The sequence below is a fragment of the Ziziphus jujuba genome, chromosome 4 (assembly GCF_031755915.1).
Source record: "Ziziphus jujuba cultivar Dongzao chromosome 4, ASM3175591v1".
Taxonomy (NCBI): domain Eukaryota; kingdom Viridiplantae; phylum Streptophyta; class Magnoliopsida; order Rosales; family Rhamnaceae; genus Ziziphus; species Ziziphus jujuba.
The window spans coordinates 11,633,424-11,657,488 of record NC_083382.1 but is presented as its reverse complement, the minus strand read 5'-3'; positions in this window follow the sequence as shown (position 1 = coordinate 11,657,488).

Below are 24,065 nucleotides of genomic sequence, written 5' to 3'. Positions count from 1 at the left end.
ATACCTTATCACGTAACCAGTACGTAAATGTACGTTTGTGTTCGTCTTGAAACCATTTTGCTTTTTTTCCTCGATTTTTTTTTGCTTGACTTCAAGACTTCAAAATGAATACTAAAACAAATAAAAGTTGTTGTAATTAATAAAAATATCCAACATATCAACTTATCGATGCCTATTAATATATTCAAAATATCAACTAAATTATACATGTTGATATATATATATATATTAAAAATATCAACTAATTTATACATTAACATGTATATACGCAACTGACATACGGTTCCACTTCTGGTGTATTCGAAAGTATATATCTATGAACTTGCTCCCAAAGTTGTTGATCAATTGATTGATTTTTTCCACCTTTAATGGGGGCACCAACATCATCCTTATCATTTAACTTTTGATATCTGCCAATTGGGTTTCCAACTACATCTAATCCTCTTTGAAATTCACTACAAAACTCAATCACTTCTTCACATATGTAACCCTCGGCAATACAACCTTCTGGACGATTTTTGTTTCGAACATAACTTTTCAATACTTTCATGTACCTCTCAAACAGGTACATCCACCTGAAATGTATTGGTCCACACAATCTTACCTCTCGAACCAAATGTACAGTTAGATGAACCATTACATCAAAAAATGATGGTGGAAAGAATTTCTCTAAAAGGCACAAAGTTGTGACAAGATCATTTTGAATATTTTCCAATTCAGCAACAATGATAGACTTCTTGCAAATTGCATTAAAGAAAAAACAAAGTCTTGCAATTGCATGTCTCACATATTTAGGAAGGATTGCACGAATTGCAAGAGGCAAGAGTTGTTGCATCAATGTATGACAATCATGATATTTCAATCCTACCATCTTTAAGTCCTCCATTGAAACAAGATTCCTAAAGTTTGAAGAATAACCATCTGGAACCTTTAAGTGCGCTAAACACTTACAAAACAATTTCTTCTCATGCTTTGATAATGTATAGCAGGCCGGTGGTAGGAAAGTTCGATTTCCTTGAGGCTTAGGGGCCAAGTCTTTCCGCATACCCATTTCTTGTAAATCTAACCGAGCATTAACTCCGTCCTTCGTCTTACCAGGAATATTGAGCAATGTACCATATATGCTCTCACAAACATTTTTCTCAATATGCATGACATCTAAATTATGTCACACATGGAGAAATTTCCAATATTCCAATTCAAAAAAAATGGATTTCCTCTTCCAACATTCTTCAGAATCAACAGTCTTTTTCCTCTTGTGTGAGTTATCAAATCTCATTGCATTAAGCTTATCTAAGATTTCTTCTCCAGTCAACGGTTTTGGAGGCACTCCAAATTCTTGAAATCCATTGAAAGCCTTCTTTTGCCTTCTATATTGATGATTTGGAGGAAGAAATCTTCTATGCCCAATAAAACTCATTTTTTTTCCATGCTTTAGCCTTGTAGCAAAAGTATTTTCACTGCAAATTGGACAAGCATAATATCCCTTCACCGCATGACCGGACAAGTTACCATAAGCTGGGAAATCATTTATTGTCCATAGCAACACTGCCTTCAACGTGAATTTCTCCTGACGGTAAGCATCGAAGACCGTAACACCCTCATTCCACAACCGCTGTAGGTCTTCAACTAATGGCTCCATGTATACATCAATTTGATTTCCTGGTTGCTTCGGTCCAGAAATTAGAAGACTTAATATCATAAATTTCCGCTTCATACACAACCAAAGAGGAAGATTATACACAACCATCATCATAGGCCAACAACTATACCTACTACTCAACATATTATGTGGATTAACTCCATCGGCCGCGATCCCAAGTCTCAAATTCCTATCTTCGGATGCAAAGTTTGGCCATAAACGATCAACCAACTTCCAAGATGGAGAATCCGCAGGGTGTTGCATTTCCCCTGTCTTAACCTTTCTCCCATTGGCATGCCATGTCAAATTCTTAGCTATTTCAACACTACGAAACATTCGTTTAAAACGCAGAATAATAGGAAAGTACCATAAAACTTTATTTGGAATATTGCTAGCAACTCCATTCTTATCAATTTTCCATATAGCAGATCCACATTTAGGACATTCATTAAGGTCCACATATTCCTTCCTAAACAAAATACAACTTTTAGGACATGCATGAATCTTGATGTACTCCATTCCCAAAGCACTTAAAGTCTTCTTAACATTGTACATGGAGGTTGGCAACACATTGTCATTTGGCAACATCTCGGATAACAATTGCAATAGTACATTAAAGCTCTTATCAGAATATCCATATCTTACCTTTAAGTTGTACAATTTAACCAAAGCCGACAACTTGGTAAATTTGGTACAACCTAGGTACAAAGGTTTCTCTGCATCCTCCAATAAAGTAGCAAATTCATTAGGATTATTATCAAAAGTTTCTAATGCAGCACGGGTCATGTCTAAGCTATTGAAAGCCACGTCTTCCTTGCTACTACTATCATTTTCATTATATTCTACATTAATATTCCCAAAATGAGAAGATGGTCTAATACCATCAGCACATGACTTACCATGCCAAATCCATCGCCGATAGTTGACATCAAACCCATTCCAATATATATGGCCTTTAATATCCCTAATAGTATGGATTTTCATATTCCCGCATTGCATGCAAGGACACCGTATGGCATTACAATCATTGGCATTCTCCATGCTAAATTTCAAAAATTCACTCACCCCCTTAGCAAAATCGCTTGAGGTTCTATCCTTCGTTATCCACGACTTATCCATTTCCCTACCAATCTAAACAGAACAATATCAAACAATATCACAAAAAAAATTTGAGACAAAAGCAAGATTAAGAAAACCCATCGCAAACAAATTATCGACAAAAGCTTAAGAAACCCATCGAAGCAAGATTAAGAAAACCCATCGCAAACAAATTATCGACAAAAGCAAGATTAAGAAAACCCATCGCAAACAAATTATCGACAAAAGCAAAATTAAGAAAACCCATCGCAAACAAATTATCCACAAAAACAAGATTAAGAAAACCCAGCGAACCTAACCTTCGGGTATAATGAATAAATAAATAAAAAATAACCCAATCCACTACATGTCATCGCCAATCATAAAGCGAAAAGAAACTCACCAAAACCATGGAGACGAAGAAAGAAGAATCCAAGCTAACCACGAGGGCGACAAAGAAAGAAGAATCCACGAAGAAAGAAATCCAACTTCCAGATAGCAATGCAAGCAAATGGAAAATTAAACACGAAATATCCCACTCTTCAAGTCTCTTTTAGATTGCTTCCAATTCTAACACCTATTATGAAGTGTACTAACACATATTTTGTGAAAAGAAATGGTATTCAAAATCCCGCGTAAATTTTGAAAATTCACCAAAAATTTTAAGAAATTGGATAAACAGGCGACGTATTCAGATAAACTGTGTCGCTAAAGGATAAACAGTTTCATAGACGCTCTTTTTTTAATTCTTTTAAAACAAATAAGTTTCTCCAAGTACTGTTTATTTCCTTCTTAAACTTTTGGCAATAACTCTAAAATTGTAATTTTTCATTTAAAAAAGTAGATGATCTAGCGACTCATTGATATAAACAGGTGATGCATTTACATATAAAAGGGTCGCCTTATCCAATAGTAATTAAAATTTATTTTTTCAATTTTTGTTACTTTTTTTAAAATTACATTCAAAAATATTTTCACATAGCATTCCAATGAACACCAAGTCAATTAATCTAAAAGTATAAAACAGTTCTATCAATTCTCTTTTCAATTATTCACATATATGAGTATACACAAACACAAAAACACATCTCACGACATAATTTGAGATAGGATATAACAATTGTAAATTGCTCTAAAGCAAGGACCCATAGTCCAATTGCTTGAAGTAAGTATGTTCAACGAGTTGCACTTTCATGTTTTCGGCTATCAGTGATAGTTTATATGAACCCAAATAAACTACTAGATTACATTTGGGAAGGACATTTCTAATAAACAGTGATGCATTAAAATATTTATGAGTCGCTTATTAGCAAATAATTTGTTTTTTTGGGTTTGTGATCTTTCTGTTTAATCAATCTGATATTATTTCAGCATCAAACAACCAGTTAAAATATTTAAATAAGATAAAGAAAGTTATTTTTGTTTTTTTTTCTTTTAATAGATTATAAGTAATAGGCGACACATAAACACTCTTATGAGTCGCCTATAATCCATTTTTTTTTAATAAATCTTACTATTTAATCAATTTGATTTTCTTTGAGCATCAAATAACCAGTGAAAATATTTAAAAAAGATAAAGAAAGTTTTTTTTTTTTTTAAATTACAGTAATAGGCGACGCATAATCACTCTTATGCGTCGCCTATAATCCAAAGTTTTTTTTTTTTTTTATCTTCCTGTTTAATCAATTTGATTTTCTTTCAGCATAAAATAACCAGTGAAAATATTTAAACAAGATAAAGAAATTTTTTTTTTATATTATAGTAATAGGCGACTCATAATCACTCTTATGCGTCGCCTGTAATCAAAATTTAATTTTTTTTTTATCTTCCTGTTTAATCAATTTGATTTTCTTTGAGCATCAAATAATGAGTGAAAATATTTAAACAAGATAAAGAAAGTTTTTTTTTTTTTTTTAAATTATAGTAATAGGCGACGCATAATCAGCCTTATGCGTCGCCTATAATCCAAAGCTTTTTTTTTTTTGAAATCTTCCTGTTTAGCAATTTGATTTTCTTCCAGCATCAAATAACCAGTGAAAATATTTAAACAAGATAAAGAAAGTTTTTTTTTTTTAAATTATAGTAATAGGCGACGCATAATCAGCTTTATGCGTCGCCTATAATCCAAAGCTTTTTTTTTTTTTTTAAATCTTCCTGTTTAACAGTTTGATTTTCTTCCAGCATCAAATAACCAGTGAAAATATTTAAATAAGATAAACAAAGTTTTTTTTTTTAAATTATAGTAATAGGCGACGCATAATCATCCTTATGCGCGCCTATAATCCAAAGTTTTTTTTTTTTTTTTCAATCTTCCTGTTTAACAATTTGATTTTCTTTCAGCATAAATTAACCAGTGAAAATATTTAAACAAGATAAAGAAAGTTTTTTTTTTTTAATTATTGTAATAGGCGACCCATAAATACTCTTATGTGTCGCCTATAATGAAAAGTTTAATTTTTTTTTTCAATCTTCCTGTTTAACAATTTGATTTTCTTCCAGCATCAAATAACCAGTGAAAATATTTAAATAAGATAAAGAAAGTTTTTTTTTTTTTTAAAATTATTGTAATAGGCGACGCATAAATACTCTTATGTGTCGCCTATAATGAAAAGTTTAATTTTTTTTTTCAATCTTCCTGTTTAACAATTTGATCTCCTTCCAGCATCAAATAACCAGTGAAAATATTTAAACAAGATAAAGAAAGTTTTTTTTTTTTTTTAAATTATAGTAATAGGCGACGCGTAATCATCGTTATGCGTCGCCTATAATCCAAAGTTTTTTTTTTTTAAATCTTCCTTTTTAACAATTTAATTTTCTTTGAGCATCAAATAACTAGTGAAAATATTTAAACAACATAAAGAAAGTTTTTTTTTTTAAATTATTGTAATAGGCGACGCATAATCAGTCTTATGCGTCGCCTATAATCCAAAGTTTTTTTTTTTTTTTTTAAATCTTCCTATTTAACAATTTGATTTTCTTCCAGTATCAAATCACCAGTGAAAATATTTAAACAACATGAATGAGTTTTTATTTTTTATTTTTTAGTCAATCTGATTTTCTTTCAAGTATATTTATTTTTTATTTAACATTTCAAAACACTTAAAATTTATATGCTTTTTAATTTTTATAGGCGACGTATTTTCTTCTTTATTCGTCGCTCGTTCTAATTTCATTTTTTTTTTTTTTTGTATTTCCATTTTTTCGTTTGTAAGTGTCTTTAAATATTTTTATTTGCCCCCTAAAATGTTTTTAATAACCATTTTTTATTCCCCAATATTCATGAAATATTAGAAATAAAATGGCACGTTAATCTATGGACTTTCTTTTCAACAATTAACCCCAAGTATGGAAACTTGAGAGTTGGAAGCAATCTAGGGGGTATGAGAAGATTTTGAAGGATCACACTCTCATTATGCATTCTTGTTTCTTTCAAGGGTTTGAAGGATTTTGTGGGTTTCTTTCCTAAATTTAAAAGTTCCTTCTTCCTCTGCTTCTTCCTTCTTGCCGGTGGTGGGGTTGGAAGAACTTCACCCTCTTGCCGTCGCCGTCGCCGTCGCCGTCGCGCTTGGTGGCTGGGGTTTTTGCCGTCTCGTCACCGTCGCACTGGGTTGCTGGGTTTCTGCCGTTTCGTCGCCGTCGGCTGCTATGGTGGCTTGAAGTTCCTCTTGATTGCTGGATTTGTAAAGGTGTGTTGTTTTTGTGTGCTGTTTTTCATCCCTTTTGGGGTTCGGTGGAGTATGTGTTTGCTGGAAAAAAAATTCTGTTTGCTAGGCTTTTTTTTTTTTTTAAATATTTGTTCATTACTGTAATTTTGGTGGGGTTTTATGTTGTCAAAATCATGGCTTGTTGTCGACAATGGGTTAACTAAATTTTGTTTGGAAAAATAGCTATATTTATTGAGTGGGGTTCGATTGTATGTAAAGCAAAATGATATGCTATTATTTGTATTATGTGTTTATATGGTTGAATTCAAGATCTAGCCTTTATAAATTGCGTGGGAAATGTCAGAGGTGGTGCTCTGTTGCTGGTCTTAAAACGACATCGTTTGTACGACTCAAAATCCATTAGTGATTTAGTCGCCGGATGCAAAGTTTGAAAATGTTAATGACTGTTAAAGAGGATAGATGTTAAGAGAAGATACTATTACTGCATCACTTGGTAAATAAATTAGATGAATTTATCATTTATTATTGTTATTAATGGTTTATTCATTATACTACACCCTATGTTCATATTGTTAGTAATATTAATTTGTGTTTATGTTTTTTGTATGTAGAATTATGGATCCTTTTAATGAACATGTCCTCTCGGATGGGGATGGCGCTGGATCACCATCCAGTGATATGGAAAGGCCGAATACGTCATCCCCAAGGCGTAGAAAACGAGGGGCCACAACAATGAAAGGCCTTAGGAAGCATTTGGCGGGAAACAAAAGCTTTGAACCTCAATATAATGAGGTTGGAGTTGCTATTAACTCTGAGGCCGTTCGACTAAACAATTTGGAGGGGTCGTTGGCTAGGAGCACAATACCAATTAATATACCTAATTGGAGAGATGTGTTCGATAGGTTAAAAGATAACCTATGGGCATCAATAAAGGTACGGAGTGCATTATTGTTAGATATTGTTTATTATGAATAATATTTAATTGATGGAGATTTTATAAGTCTTTTTTTGCATTTGCAGCTTGTATATATGCATTTTACTTGCATTTCTAACTTACCGCATTTACTTGTCAATCAATGTTACTAAATATATATATATATATATATTTTAATTTTGCAGCAATATACGGGTAAGGATGATAGTTTTAGGAAGGTAACTTTAAAAGATTGTTGTGACAAATGGAGAAAATTCAAGAATTACTTATATAGATATTTTGTTCGACCATATATTGACACACCCGAAAAGTTGAAGCATCGACCCTCAATTTATGAATTCATAAGCCAAGAAGTGTGAGATGATTTTGTACAACAAGGTTGTCGGATAAATTCCAGGTATAGTTTTATTTAACGCACGTTAATGTTGTATTAAATTGCGCTGCCATTATTTATATAAAAATTAAAATTTGTTATGGTGACTTATGTTATTTGGGTTTTCTAATATGTTTGTTTATAACTTTTGTAGGCATTAAGTCAAAAATATTCGGAAAAACGGCAATTAAACAAGTATCCGCATAGGATGGGTGCAATGGGCTACGCGAGATTAGAAAGAGCCATTGTATGCAATTTATTTTTATTTACATTTAACCATATTAATTTTGTCATTTTTACTTGATCACTTGCATTATTAAAATTAATTTATTTGTAATTTTGAAGCAACTTGAAAGAGGCACCGAAGATTATGTAGACCGAGATGACCTGTGGATACGGGCACGTATGGGGAAGGATGGAAAATATGCAAATGAAGAAACTGAACATGTAGCGGAAAAAATTGTGAGTATTGTATTTTTTATGAATATTTGTTGCATATATTATTATTTAGTTCATTATTATATAAACTGATATATTCAATCATTTAAACAATATATTGTAGAATGACTTAAAGAAGAAGGCAACAGAAGGAGAAATTCGGCCTTCACCTCCTGTGGATATCCTAACACAAGCTTTGGGAAAAGAGGAGTATGGAGGTAGGCTTAGGGGTCGAGGCAAAGGATACACGGTGAATAACTTTTTCCATACTCCTAAGCCGAGTTCACAAAAAAAGACCAAGTTGGCGGGAAGTGGAAACAATTCAATCTATGAGATGCTGCTCAAAGGTTTGGTGGCGATCATCAGAAATTCAAGCAGCAGCAGCGCTGCCCAAGTTGATGCGCTCATATCGGCATGTGGTATTCAGATTCCATCACTCGCTCATCCAGCCGATACTGTTGCTACTCCTGAGACCCAAGTCGATGATGTTGCTGGTCAAGGGACCCCTCCAGCCGATGATGTTAATGCTCCTGGGACCCAAGTCGATGATGTTGCTGCTCATGGGACCCCCCCAGCCGATGATGTTGTCAGGACCCGTCCAGAATTCCTTACCCGGAACCCTAGACAAGCCCTGATCCCAGGGAAATACCACCGAACCTTCCAACGGAAAATCCGACAGCACCTCCCCTAAGGGATTTACTTACCACAAATTACCTGCACTGAAAACACACTTCTAAAAACATCCCCTTATTCCTCCCACAAACTACAAATTGGTTCCACAAATTGCAGCACTTCAAAAGATAACAGTAGCAGCAACCCAGTGCATTAAAACAACTACACGTCCAATACAGTATACAGAGCATTATACAAATAAATGTGGAATTTATAAAATGACAGATAAAGAAGCGATACAAGATAGAGAGGAAAAAGGGAAGAAAAAAAAAACTTCTTGAACCTTCGGCAACGAACTGAGACGTTAGGCTCGCCCCGGACAATCAACGTCTCCAACCTGGACCTAGGGGAACGGAATTTAAGAGTGTGAGATGCTAATCATCTCAGTGAGTGACACTATCTACTATACAATATAATACCACGGTAATAAGTAGATAATAATAATTAATTGGAAAATAATAATTTCTCTCAAAACTCTTACAAAAATCTCTCATTTGGAAAAGTTCCCCTTTTAAAACATTTTCACAAAACCCTTTGTTCGTATTTCCCCAAAACCAAGGCATCACAATAAATACCAGAAACAGAAATAATAAATTTTAATTCCAATACAGCTTTAAAACATTTTATTTTTAAAACACAGTTCCGAAAATCAGTTGATGCACCCACTATATACCAGTGGCACCAACAGTACTCAGCGTCCCGAGGTACCGCCAGACAGTAGGTTATAGAAAGAAACCGGCATACGGTCGCATGGCGTCCCACTGCGCCGCTGCTAACCTAGTGTCCCGGCCATGGGGGGTGGCCACCCTCATCCGATGGCAACTACAGGACACCTCATAATATCACCTGCGCGCTACTCACACCCACCTGTGCGCTAATCATAACCGTGTGCACAATATCCATATCACATATAATCAGAACACCAGTACGTGCACGGTGCATCTAAAAATCATAAAAGCCACGTATTTAAATTATAAAACAAATTTCACATTTTGCATAAACATAGCGGGCATAATCCATCCGCTTGAACCGGGAAATTCTCCACAATTTCTTTGTAATCAATACCATAAATTCCATGATTTTCAAATCCACCAACTCCCAAATCCATCAATTCAAATATCCACATTTTCCCAATAGCATAAATAATTCTCGAAATATAATAATCAAATCTCATATTATTCCATGGGCATATTTTATAAAAATTGAAATCACCAACATAACCAAATATTTTCTTTAAAATATTTGAAAATCAAATAATGCCCAATTTAATATTAAAACCACACCAATTTCAAAATCCTCAAAACCATAAAATAATTCCACATGGCATAATTTGTAAAATGCACATTTTCTTAAATCCAATAAATTCACAATAATTCCACAATAAATCAGATAAATATTTGGCACATAGAAATTAAATTCCAAATATTTAAATCACACATAATATATTCACCAATTAAATTCCCAAAATAAATTTGAAGGTGGGTCACTCACCTTATGCAAGTATCTCAATCAAGATCCTCCGTGGGATTGACTCCGTTACTCGCACGTGCACCTAAAACATCCACAGTACCAAACCACAATATTAATATTTTATTCGGGTAAATTCCCAAATGGGTACTCGGGGAGCGAACATCAAACGATATCTAAAATCTAGGAATTATATACCGAATTGAAGCTCGAGTGATGCTAATCACAGATCCGGTCTTAATTTTCGATGATCGTACCCGACGGGGTCGGAATTTCGCCGGGAAGCTTTTCAGGTTTCGGCTCCGCAATTCTCCCAAACCATCGCGAATTGGCGGAAACAGATGCCGGATTCAGGTTCAGGAGGTCGAACACAGTGAACTGGAGCCGGCCAGAAAAACTGGGTACTCGCCGGAACAGTACTTTCCGGCGAGCCGCCGCGGTCACCGGCAACCGTCACCGGCAGCGGTGCGTGTGGTGGCCGTTGGTCGTGAAATTTTGTAGACTTGTAGATCGTGAGGAGAGCAATCCAACAGGACCGGCGGTGAGCAAAACGGAGGCCGGACGGTGGAGAAATCAAGGTTTGAAGACTTCCGGCCCCTCGCCGGAAAACGCTCCAATCCCGGTGCGTCGGTGGTCCGATGGCCGTGATTTTTGGTGGGTCGGCCGGACTTGAGGAGAGGATGAAGGGTGTATGGCGCATGTGGCCGGAAAATGGCCGGAAGTGGGTCGATTTACGGTGGCCGGCGGTGGAGGGAAAAACTCGCCGCCGATCTTCGAACGTCCGATCCGGGTGCGTCCGGCGGCCGTTCACCTTGAAACTTGGAGGTTTTGCCGGAAATGAGGAGGGAAACCTTGCTGGCCGGTGCGTGTACAGTAACTCAGCCGGAAAGTTTGAAAAATTCCAGCAGCCGGTAGACTCTCTCTCTCTCTCTTTCTCTCTCCTCTCTCTCTTTCTCTCTCTTCCCCGAGAATTTTAACAAATAAAAACCCCTGTGTGATACTGTTCATGTCACGTGGACCAATCAGAAGCTGACACGTGGTGTTACTGTGCACTTAAGCTAGATATATTAAAATAATACGGTATCCGGCGAAATTCAAACGTCCATAACTTTTTAACCAAGCGTTTGATTCAAGCGTGCCGCTAATCTATGAACTCGTATCGACGAGTACTTTACAACCATACAAGAGTCAACTCAAAATTACATCTCAAGAAAAAGTCAACTCCTGGCACCTTTTGGACTGTTTGCACTTCGACTTGTTTCGCCCATAACTTTCAAACCGTAGCTCCGTTTTCAACGTGCTACCAGTCTACGAACTCGTGCCAACGTGTACTTTGTAACGGTGCCTCAGTCAACCTATAATTCCAACTGGATCAAAAAGTCAACTTTTGACCCCATTGGTCAACGATCAAAGTCAAAGTCAATGGTCACCTCGGTCAACGTGCAAAAATTTCGACATGGTTCGGGATGGGGTGTTACATGTTGATGCTCCGGGCACCCAATTCGATGATGTTGCTGCTCATGGGACCCAATCTACATCTTGGATTGATGCTCCTCGGATCTATCCTAAGGTAATTATTTCATATATATATATATATATATGTATGTATGTTTAAGTGGGTTATTACTATCTATATAGCTCCCATGGTTGAAGAGTCTTACCTACCGCCATGAGGTCATGGGGTCGAGTCTTTAAGTTGAAGGAATATTGTCATGTGAACATATATTAATCTTTTTATTTTTTAAACTTTGCAGGTGTAAAATGCAATCTTGCACAAGGCAATGTTGGCCATATAATAGCACGTGGCACTTTGGTACCTTCGCTGCCAACGGATATGTGCCATGGTGTGAAGCTAGGTGCAACAAATTATAAGGTCACTGTTGATGACGTTATTGATGGATTTGCACCTTTGCCTATTCCGTCATTTGACATCATACGTGTCGGTGATGCTGAAGGTGCATTTGTTGCATGGCCAAGAGATCTTGTTATCTTGCCATCTAAGGAGGTATTGTTCGATGCAGCTATATATATTAATGAAGTTTAAAATAATTTCATTTTTGTTCTATTTTAAATGTTGTTTGTTGATATTTTGTAGGGAAGCTCGAACAGGTCAAATGTTGAGAATGATCAAGATGATAATGTTGATCCCTTAGTCATTACCCCAACGATCCGAGAGTTGCTACGTCGGATCAAGGACGTCGATAGCGATCATTTATGTTTTTTTAATATGAAAAAAGAAATCTTTGGGGAAGAACAACAGTTGGGCATAGCGAGCAGCGATATAAACAATTTTTGTTACATGCAAGAATTATCTTCCGAATGCATCTTGTTCTACATAAGGTAAACTAAATTTGGATGTCTTTATAACTAATTCTTTAATTTAATTAATTAAACACTATAATTACTTGTAATCGGATTATGTAGGTATTTATGTGAGGGATTGACGGGCTCCTTCGAAGGGAATTATTGCTTTGTTCCTCCGGATATTATTGCTTCGGTTGGTCATCCAAACCCTCATGAACGGATATTAAATATATTGAGTAGATGGCAAGATGCAAGAAATAATCAACTATGGTTCTTTCCCTACTGTGCAAGGTAATATTGTGTTAGTTTTATATATTGAATTATGTTATGAAAATATTCATTTCGAGAAACATCATATTAACTAAAATATTTATTGGTGTTTTTAGGAATCATTGGATGCTCTGTGTTGTTGATTTATACAAAGCAGTAGCATGGTTTTTTGATTCTTTGAAGACTCATAAAAATATAATTGATAAGGATCTAAAATCTTTGATCGACGAGTAAGTTTAATAACTCTAATATTTTTAATTAATTGTTCTTATATTGGATTTGTACTTTTGAAGCTACTGTATAATCTTATACAATATTTATATTTCTATATAGTTCCTTCTTTGCATGGAACCAAGGAAAGACATTTGAAAAGAAACTTCGGTGGCAAAATACTAAGGTAATTATTATATATAAACTTAGCATTATTAGTTGTTAGTTAATTTAAATACTTGTATATATTCGTATCTAATATTACACATAATTTATTGTTTGCAAATTTAGACACCGATGCAGCCCGGGAATACGGAATGCGGTTAGTATATGATGATGATAATGCGAGATATCATTAGGCGCAAAGTTCCTCCCCGGGACTTAAGAGGAATGGTAAATTATTATTAATTTAATGATTTCATCATATTTCTATTATGTAATAATTAATATTTATGATTATTTGTTTATGTATTAACATAAGTTTCTCATGTTCAGTACGAAGGTGTCACTTGGTTACAAGCTGAAAATGTCAACGAATTTAGAGATGAATGGGCAACAGCGATGATCACAAGTATCTCAAACCAACGAATATATATGCATGGTAGTGAAATAGCTAGATTTTGTTAATAGCTTTTGTTTGTACATATAAAATATCGTAGACAAATTTGTGAAAATCACTCATAAGGAAGTATTTGTTTTGCATGAACTTTGGTTTTAAACATACCAATTTTACAAAATTTCAAACAATATTAAAAATAATTAAAATAAACGATGAACAGGCGATGCACAATATGCTTGAGAGTCGCCTGATACAAATAATGTAAAAAAAAACAAAAACCATCACAGTTATGTGCTTCAATATTTTAACAGATTATTTGATGCCAAAAGTAAAACAGATTGAAAATATTTTCACAAAACCAAAGGAAAAAAAAAATATTTAAATAAAAGGTGAACAGGCGACGCACAAAATGCTTGAGGGTCGCCTGATACAAATAAGAAAAAAAGAACAAAAAAAAAAGCTCTGTGATGCTGCTTAAACATTTTCACTTGTTATTTAAAGTTGAAAGAAAATCAATTGTTTAATACTTACTAGAAACCCAAAAAAAAAATAATAATAATACATTAATAGGCGACGCATAATGATTCAGCGTCGCCTGATATCAATAATATGTCTCCTAACAAATTTTTTGGAAAAATCGAAAAAAAAAAATGTACTGTGATGCTGCTTAAACATTTTCACTTGTTATTTAAAGTTGAAAGAAAATCAACTGTTTAATACTTAGAAAAAAACCAAAAAAAAAAATTTGTAACACTAATAGGCGATGCATAATAGAGTTTCTGAGTCGCCTTATATCAATAAAATGTTTTCCAAAAAATTTATTTGAAAAAAAAAAAAAAAGCACTGTGATGCAGTTTAAACATTTTCACTTGTTATTTAAAGTTGAAAGAAAATCAACTGTTTAATACTTAATAAATGCCAAAAACAAAAATAATAATACATTAATAGGCGATGCGAAATTGTTATGTGTCGCCTGATATGAATAATATGTCTTCCAAAAAAATTTTTGCAAAAAAACAAAAAAAAAAAAAAGCACTGTGAAGCAGTTTAAACATTTTCACTTGTTATTTAAAGTTGAAAGAAAATCAATTGTTTAATACTTAGAAAAAAAACAAAAAAAATAAAATTTCAAACTAATAGGCGACGCATAATAGTTTTTATGCGACGCCTTATATTAATAAAATATTTTCCAAAATATTTATTTGAAAAAACAAAAAAAAAAAGCACTGTGAAGCAGCTTAAACATTTTCACCTGTTATTTAAAGTTGAAAGAAATCAACTGTTTAATACTTACTAAAAATTCCAAAAAAAAATAATAATACACTAATAGGCGACACATAATGATTCAGCGTCGCCTGATTTCAATAATATGTCTTCCAACAAATTTTTTGGAAAAAACAAAAAAAAAAATGCACTGTGATGCTGCTTAAACATTTTCACTTGTTATTTAAAGTTGAAAAAAAAATCAACTGTTTAATACTTAGAAAAAAACCCCAAAAAAAAAAAATATTACACTAATAGGCGACGCATAACAGTGTGTATGAGTCGGCTTATATCAATAAAATATTTTCCAAATAATTTATTTGAAAAAACAAAAAAAAAAAGTACTTCGAAGCAGCTTAAACATTTTCACTTGTTATTTAAATTTGAAAGAAATCAACTGTTTAATACTTACTAAAAATAGAATAATACACTAATAGGTTGATGCATAATGCTTCTGTGTCGCCTGATATAATTAATATGTCTTTCAAAAAATTTTTTGCAAAAAAACAAAAAAAAAAAAAAAGCGCTGTGATGGTGCTTAAACATTTTCACTTGTTATTTAAAGTTGAAAGAAAAACAACTGTTTAATATTCAGAAAAAAACCAAAAAAAAAAATTATTACACTAATAGGCGACGCATAACAGTGTGTATGCGTCGCCTTATATCAACAAAATATTTTCCAAAAAATTTATTTGAAAAAAAAAAAAGCACTATGATTCTGATTAAACATTTTCATTTGTTATTTAAAGTTGAAAGAAAATCAACAGTTTAATACTTAGAAAAAAACCAAAAAAAAAAAATTATTACACTAATCGTCAACGCATAACAGTGTTTCTGCGTCGCCGTATATCAATAAAATGATTTCCAAAAAATTTATTTTAAAAAACGAAAAAAAAAAAGCACTGTGAAGCAGCTTAAACATTTTCATTTGTTATTTAAATTTGAAAGATAAACAATTGTTTAATACTTACTAAAAATACCAAAAAAAAAAATTTTACACTAATAGGCGACACATAATGCTTCGGAGTCGCCTGATATTAATAATATGTCTTCCAAAAAGTTTTTTTGGAAAAAACAATAAAAAAAGCACTGTGATACTGCTTAAACATTTTCACTTGTTATTTAAAGTTGAAAGAAAATAAACTATTTAATACTTACAAAAAACACCAAAAAAAAAAAATTATTACACTAATAGGCGACGCATAATAGTGTGTATTTGTTGTCTTATATTAATAAAATATTTTCCGAAATATTTAAACATTTTCACTTATTATTTAAAGTTGAAAGAAAATCAACTGTTAAATACTTACAAGAAATGCAAAAAAAAAAAATGTTACACTAATAGGCGACACATAACAATTTTTATGTGTCGCCTTATATCAATGAAAAATTTTCCAAAAAATTTTTTGAAAAAAAAAAAAAAAAGCACTATGATGCTGCTTAAACATTTTCACTTGTTATTTAAAGTTGAAATAAAATCAACTGTTTAATACTTACAAAGAACCCAAAAAAAAAAAAATAGTAACTAATAGGCGACGCATAATGCTTTTGTGTCGCCTGATATCAATAATATGTCTTCCTAACAATTTTTTAAAATAAACAAAAAAAAAAGTACTGTGATGCTGCTTAAACATTTTCACTTGCTATTTAAAGTTGAAAGAAAATCAACTGATTAATATTTTCAAAAATCCAAAAAAAAATAATAATTTAATAGGTGACTCATAGAGATTGTTATGCGTCGCCGGATATTTGTTAAGTGGAACGAAAAAAAAATTAAGATACAGTAAGTTTTCTTAAATATTTTCACCTATTTGGAAAGTTGAAAGAAAATCAGATTGATTAACAATTATCTTTAGTGTAGCATTTAAACAATACAATTGATAAAAATATACGCATTCTATTAAAGGCGACTCTATTGGGCTGAATATTTAACGAATCTTAACGGATGCGTCGTGTGTTGTTGTTTCTCGCGACATCTCAACATCAACTTTTTTCTTATGCATCGTCGATTGGTCGAATTTTTACTAACGTATTAACCTCAGAGTCGCAGTTTTATTTTTTTAGACGCATTTATCTCGTAGCGTCGCCAATAATGTGTCGCTAGAACTTAATTTTCGCGTAATGCAAGGAGAGATTTTAATTTTCCAATAATGTTTGTTTAGATGAAGGCTCAAAATCATAGAACAATATCAAGGGTAAAATCAAGAAAATTACACAATTAACGAGATTACAGATTAATGCACATAAACTAGTATACAACTTAAACTTTAAAATTGACCAAAAAAAATAAAAAATTGGGACAGTTAAAATGGAAACTTTTTTTTCGTTTAAAACTTATGTCTACATAAAAGGTAATTTATTATCTTCGTGCCGAAATATTGTAATAATCAAGATTAACTTGGCATTCTTGCATCGATCAAATTACATATAGTGGAAGTCAGTCTGAAAAGCTTTATCAATCAGGCCGCAGTCTACGGAGAAATCAATCAACTTGACAATTTTCTCTTTAATTCAATGCTTCAGCACCATTTCAAAGCCACGTGAAACTCGAGTTTATTAAAGTTGAAACTTCTAGATTACAATAATAAATAAGATAACTAAAGGAAAACATATCAGAAAGCTTGGTAATTCATAAATTAGACAACCACATTGGTTGAAGATAAAGCACCTCCACTAAGCTATAAATTAAGCTATAATTCTGCGACATTTATTTATATGGGACCTTAAAACATATATATATATATATATACATATTATATTATTCTGTCTTTTACTAACCATTTCATGTGAATTCCCCATATTAATTAAAATACTCATTGGTCGAGAGATATGCATGAATTCTTATCTTCTCCTTTTTCATGAATCACATCATGAATTTTGAGAAGTTATAGACGATTACATATTGAAATGTTTCACCATGTCCCTTTATTTGAATTCTAAAATCACTGCCAAAAAAAGGAAATTAGTTACTAAATCTTTTGCGACCAAAACTTTTTGGCTGTTAAAGGCAAACATTAGTGACCATATGGTGGTTGTTAAATATTTGATAGCTCATATTGGAAAAAAGGTAGGGTACCACTTTCAGCAACCCTGGATTACATTGCTAAATCTAAGTTTTCAGTGACCAATTTACTCAAGGACAGAGTTGGAAATTTTTCCCGCTTCTTCTTTAGCAAGAAGAAGATTTTTCAGTGACCAAGATACATATAGGTCATTGAAATCAATTATCAGTGACTAATTATTTTGTTACTAATATTCTAAATAATTAAAATGAAAAAATATATAAATACATGACGTTAGTGTCCAAAATACTTTGGTCACCTAAAATTTTGTTTTAGTGGCTTTTTTGGTTACAAATACTAAGTGACGAGGTGTAGTTTAGTTGCTTAGAAAGTGCAAAAATTAATGGTTTACTAGATGCAACTTTTGGTGAGCACATAATTGTCATTTACAGTTATAAAAATTAAAATAATGTTAAAACAATATGAATGTCAGACCTCTTTTTTTTTTTTTTTTTTTTTTGGGGGGGGGGGAGTAGAATGTGAATATAACACCCTTAAGAGATCTAAAAGCTTTTATAGTTGAAATGTTGCATAAGTGACCAAAAGGTTCATAGTTGAAACTTTTTAAAATTAAAAAAAAATGATAATATTGTACACCTTTGACGACGAAACATGAGCAACCAAGTGATAGCATAAATAATTATAAAAAAAAATACAATAAAAATATATAAAGAATAATACCTTTTAGTGATAAAAAAATTAGTCATTTGATATATATTTTTTTTAATTCTTTAGAATATAATATGAAAAAATATAAGTACTTGTCTATACATATATATATATATATTTGTAATTGGTACTTGTACTATATTTGAATTCGTATATATATATATATATATATGTATGTATGTGTAGACATGTATTATCGTACATATATATACAAACATAGATTTATTTATACTTTAAATATAGCTAGATATATAAACATTATTATATATAACTTGATAAAACAGGAACTATCCTCCACTACTTCATAATAGAAGCCATATTGATATGTAGATGCTATGAGTTACCAATTAACCATGTAGATTTAATATTTAATCATTTGCTTAAATGCCCTTTAGGGATAGCTTAAATAACAATAATCATTGGTGATAACCTTTAGATTTTAAATTCAATTACATTTGGTCTTAAAATGCCCCTTTCTTGGCTTATAAAATATCAAAAAAGAAGCAACATCATCATGATGTACACATATAGATCAAGATGCATTATTTGCCACCATTAGTGATTATTGTCAAGACCCGTCCAGAATCCCTTCCCGGAACTCTAGATAAATCATGATCCCAGAGAGACCCTACCGAACCCTCCTATGGAAAATCCGGTAGCATCTCTCCTAAGAGTAAAACATGCCCAAAATTTACTTGTACGAAAATCCACTCCTATATACTACCACCTTATCTCTCCCACCTTACTACAAATAAATTCCACAAATGGCAACACTTCGATAACAAATTAGATATAAAATATATATATACAACGGAAATAATTTACTAAGTAAGCAACCAAAATATACCATCACAGGTTCATGATCGCCCACACCACCCACTTAGTGCTGCAAATCTCAAATATATTTTACATCGTTTTAAAAACATACCAATGTGTAATATAAAAAGAAAGATAAATTAACCGCTATATTAACAATAATAATAATACCAACCATTTAATGCTAATAATGATATTAATATAACTCATCCGAGGCTAGCAACAGCCATCCCACATGCCCAAAGGCTATCATATAACCACATCTATCCAAGGGTTGTCATACTCACCCGATGGCTGTCACTTGCCCAAGGACTATCATACTTGCCCGATGGCCATATTTCTCACCCATTGGTTGTGATACTTGTTCAACACTACAGTATGAAAATCACGATAATAATAATAAAATAAAAATAAATAATGACAATAATAATAAAATAAAAATAAATAATGACAATAATAATAAAATTAAAATAAATAATGACAATAATAATAAAATAATAATAATAATCATAATGATGATGATAATATTAGTAATAATGAAAATAATTGTAAACATAATTCTGATAAATAATAATTGTAATATTAATAACGAGAATAATATTAATAATAGTAATGACAATAAAAGCAATTAAGTATAATGCTAGAAAATCAAATTATGAATAGATAGAATAATACGAGATCAAATAATAATTTAAAATTCAAAAAATATTATCAAATATACACTCGTATCAGGGGTACAAATGATAACCTCCAATATGTTGCGCAATCCATGATTCCAGCTGTTGCCAGTACCCTGCTACCAATACAGTCTGGGATGGTTGCCTAGATTGGCCGTCCAATCCATTGGACTCGTAGGCAACATAGTGACAAGGCTAGCTCTTCATGGACCACATCGGATCGCTGTCCCCGTACAATGTGATATATACAAATATAACATATATATATATATACAAAAGATACTTAATGCACATACTATATACCGGTGGTGTCCAACGTCCCAAAGCACCATCTGACGGAAAGGTTAAAGAGAGAAACTGGCATACGGTCGCATGGCATCCCATTGCGCCGCTGCTTAAACCGTCATTCCAGCCATGGAAGGGGACGGCTATGGCCAAATCAAACTTGTCTGCCCTCGGTCCGATGGCAACTCACGGGAGACAATACAACTTGCGCTCTAATTACATCCACATCCACCTGCGCGCTAATCACATCCACAACTACAGAATACCGCTACGTGTATGGTACATCTAAAAACTATAAAAACTTTTATAGTATTATTAAAATAATAAGTTTCGATAAAATAAGATAAAATCAAATTTATGAATAATTAATTAATTATATTTTTTGGGAATACTAAATTTTAAATAAATATTTTTCTTCAAATCCATAAAATCAATTTTCACCAAAACAATATAAAAATTCTTACATAATTTACATTACATAATATATTTTTGTTATCATGGTAAATTAACACAATTAATTCCTCAATTTTCAGATCAATTCACAACAAATATCATTTAATCCACATATAATTTCACAACTTCACATATAAATAAGTATACAAAAATATATTCTAATAGATACCATAATCTCACAATAAAATTAACAATAATTTAATAGCACCTTCAAAATTAATAGCTTTCCAATTTCAGAAATATTAATTTAACCCATATTTGTACAATTCCCAATTTAACATCTTCAATATAAATAACAATTATTTAAATATTAAACAGTACATCTTTCATACTACCATATTAAAATAATAATATTTTATCCAAAAATGGCATCTTTCAAAATACTTAATCATAATTCACAAATAAGGTACCTATAAGAAGCTAAAAAGATGAGAAATACGTTACTGACTTCCATTGGGCTCAAATCAACCGACGGTTACCGAAAAATGGACGGAAAGATTCGGTCAAAGTTCAACTTCTCATATCTCTCAAACAACAAGGAATTGAGCTGAATGGATCTCAAAATTGAGCTCAGAGGGTTAGATAATAGTAGAAAGGAGTATCAATTTGGCCGGGTGATGGCCAGATCGCCGAAAAACCAACTTGCCGTCGCTGACGATGGAGGCCCGATTCGGGTGCATCCGGCGACGTTCGGCCTTGTCCTTTCGGTTACCGACCGGGTTTTCCACTGGCTTTCTATCTGTCCGGCACGTGTCGTCGTCTGGTGGCCGGAAGAAATGCAACAAGGACGGGAGGAAGAAGAAGGAAGAAGGAAGAAGAAAGAAGAAGAAGAAAAGAAAAAGAAGAGAGAAGGAGGGCCTGTGGTGTTTTCCCACGTGGGGAAAGAAAGAAAAATAAAAAAAAAAGAAAAAGAAAAAGAAAAAAAAGAATTAAAAATAAACAAAGAAATAATATTAAAATAATAAAATTTTATCATAATAATATAATATATAAAATAATAACAAAAACAATATAATATAATATAACATTTACTTGTGGCTGACATGTGGCATTTTCTCATTGTGACACACGGCACCATTAACTAAGTTACATGTGGCATATACTGTTCACACGTTTAAAAATAATATTAAAATAATACGATATTTGAAAAATTTTGCAGTTCCATAACTTTAAAACCACATGTCCGAATCGGGCGTACCACTAGTTTACAAACTTGTATCGATGAGTACTTCATAACCATGTATGAGTCAAAACTCAATTTCACAAAAATAAAAAGTCAACTCCACCACCCTCGGACAGTTCGGACAATAACTTGTTTTGCTCATAACTTTCAAACCGTAGCTCCGTTTTCAATATGCTACTAGTCTATGAACTTGTGTCGATGCGTACTTCATAATGGTGCCTTGATCAACCTAGAATTCTTGCCGAGTCAAAAAGTCAAAGTTTGACCCTTCTCAGTCAACAACGGTCAAACCCAATCAACCTTGGTCAACATGAGAAAATTCCAGCGTACCTGGGGATGGGATGTTACATTAGTGGAACCTATGTTCATTTGGAAAATATTAATTGATTGCATTTATTATTTTTCTTATAGTATAGGAAAGTGAACTCTTAATGGTAGCCTATTAAGTTGCCATATCAGTATGCAAAGCGCACTAATGATGGGTAAGGATATTCAATAGTCATTATCAATCAGTTTAGTTTTTAAACTGAAAATTTCAATCGGTAGGTTATTGGACAAAAAATCAATTTTGGCATTTTGAAAACCATCTGAGTATCGGTTGGTCAATTTCAATTCTTCTGTTATTTTTTTATTGGTTCAGTTAATCGTTGGTTTTGAAAAATCAACATGGGCATCGACCACCTACATTTTGATTAGTTTAGCTAACCAATCGGCGACATTCAATTCTTTCGATTTTCTATCAGTTTCAATTTGATTTCTTTTTTTCAGCTTATAATGAACATCCCTAATGATAGGTCATCATTGGTGATAAATAACATTTTCTATATTAATATAATTTTTATTATAAAGTAAGATATTTGTGAGGAGATCAAACTATATAAATTCCATTTGAAAACAATTGATGAAGGAGTAATTATTTCCTTATATAAATATTCTTATTTGAATTCTCCAAGGCATATAATGAAAAACTAAATATATATATATATAGGGAGACAGAGGGAGAGAATATCTTACCTTAAAATATAGAGCATTGTTTTTTTCTTTTACGAAAGAGTGGACTTATTAAACTGGTCTTAGTTAATACATGATTAAAAATTAAAATCTTTGTAGAATAGGACTTAACATGTCATTATAGTTAATACTGCATGTATATATATAGACATTTATATTAGTATATGTATTTTTTTTTTTGAAGGCATATTAGTATATATACTTAAACACACAAATATACTTTTTTTTTTTAGAAAAATATATATGCATACTGATTTGATATTTATTATAAATTTGTATACTTCCAAAGAGAGTATCCTTGTATACTTAATCATACTTGTATACTTAATCACATTATGAATATGTAATAATTTTATATACATATTGGTTAAATTTGCCTTTGATTAATTAGATTAACCACTCCTATAGCATTAATACTATTTCAGTAAATTAACAAAATCAATTAATACTATTGTTGAATATCGATATTATATATATAAAAAAAAAATTATATTAATTTATTTATCATATAAAATATAAAAAATTTTCTATTAATTTTGGGTTTTGCCAAATAAATAAAAATTTTCATTTTTGCTTAGTGGGAAATTTGCCGCCCTTCCCCTCCTTCCATTCTAATTAAAAAAACATTGTGCAGTGCCCCGTCACTCGAACAATATCATCCCCCTACTCTATGGCCGGCTACAAATTTCTTGCCATGTTTCTTCTTGCTCCCTCTTTTTCCTTTTACCCCCTCTCTATTTATCCGTCTCCCCGACCATCTGTAACTTGCATTTGTTGTTGTTTTGTTTGTTGGAGTCCCAAGCGATTTTGGGGAGGCTTCAAAAGCTAAAACTAGTTTTGGCTAAGCTATCAGTTTTTTTTCTTTTTTGTGAAGAACTTTGAACCCACATCTGCAGCTCTGCCCAAACCCACGAACCTTGCACTACAAACGCCCAAATCCCTAAGTTTTTTGTCTCCCATCCACCAAACCATATTTCAATGTTAGAACCTTCTCATTTCAAAGTCACAAATACTGATGATCCCTTGCACATGGAT